This window comes from Nerophis lumbriciformis, linkage group LG04 (genome assembly GCF_033978685.3).
Source record: "Nerophis lumbriciformis linkage group LG04, RoL_Nlum_v2.1, whole genome shotgun sequence".
Taxonomy (NCBI): domain Eukaryota; kingdom Metazoa; phylum Chordata; class Actinopteri; order Syngnathiformes; family Syngnathidae; genus Nerophis; species Nerophis lumbriciformis.
This window is the reverse complement of record NC_084551.2, coordinates 47,977,501-47,978,130: the sequence shown is the minus strand read 5'-3', so window position 1 is coordinate 47,978,130 and position 630 is coordinate 47,977,501. Positions and strand designations below refer to the sequence as shown.

Below are 630 nucleotides of genomic sequence, written 5' to 3'. Positions count from 1 at the left end.
AATGTAATGAGGAGTCAGAAAAAATACAAAAAAAATACAATTAATTTTGATGTTTTTAGCAAAATATAGTAAAAATGTTTTTTTTGTTTTGTTTTTTTGAATTAATAAATATATTTATTTTTAGGTAAGATAAACATAATATTACAATTTGTCTCTAGTCTGGATGATTTAGTTCTTCTCACCTTGTTGAAAAAAGGCTGTCCTCACTCAGGTCCACATGGAGGGGGCGTGGCCTCCAGCTCCGGCTGAAAATCGGGAGATTTTCGGGAGAATATTTGTCCCGGGGGATTTTCGGGAGAGGCGCTGAATTTCGGGAGTCTCCCGGAAAATTCGGGAGGGTTGGCAAGTATGCCCTCCGTTGGTTCTTATCGTCGGGCGGGAGATAAACGCTTGGTGCGTACCTGCGGCGATGGAACAAGCGGCAGCATCTCCTCACCGTCCTGGCTCTTTCCATTCACCGCCTTGAGCCGTCAGGGATGACGATATCATTAACGCCGGCTCAGTTTGACGGCGGTCTGTTTGAAGAGACCGAGAAGGGAATTAAAAAAAAAAAAACAATGACTTTAAAAAAGGGTCTAATCCTCTCATTTCAGGGGCTTTTAAAAATTATATTGGACCCCAGTGAGTTTA

At 41.7% G+C, this 630-nt stretch overlaps 1 long non-coding RNA gene across 1 annotated transcript in view; it reads right to left on the bottom strand.

The window, feature by feature from the left end:
- Positions 1–386: 386 nt before the first annotated feature.
- LOC133593166 (uncharacterized) overlaps positions 387–630 on the bottom strand; it is a 113,378-nt gene continuing 113,134 nt past the window's right edge. Inside the window, exon 3 of the long non-coding RNA XR_009814561.1 lies at positions 387–515. This is a non-coding gene — a long non-coding RNA (uncharacterized lncRNA). The remainder of the gene's footprint in view (positions 516–630) is intronic.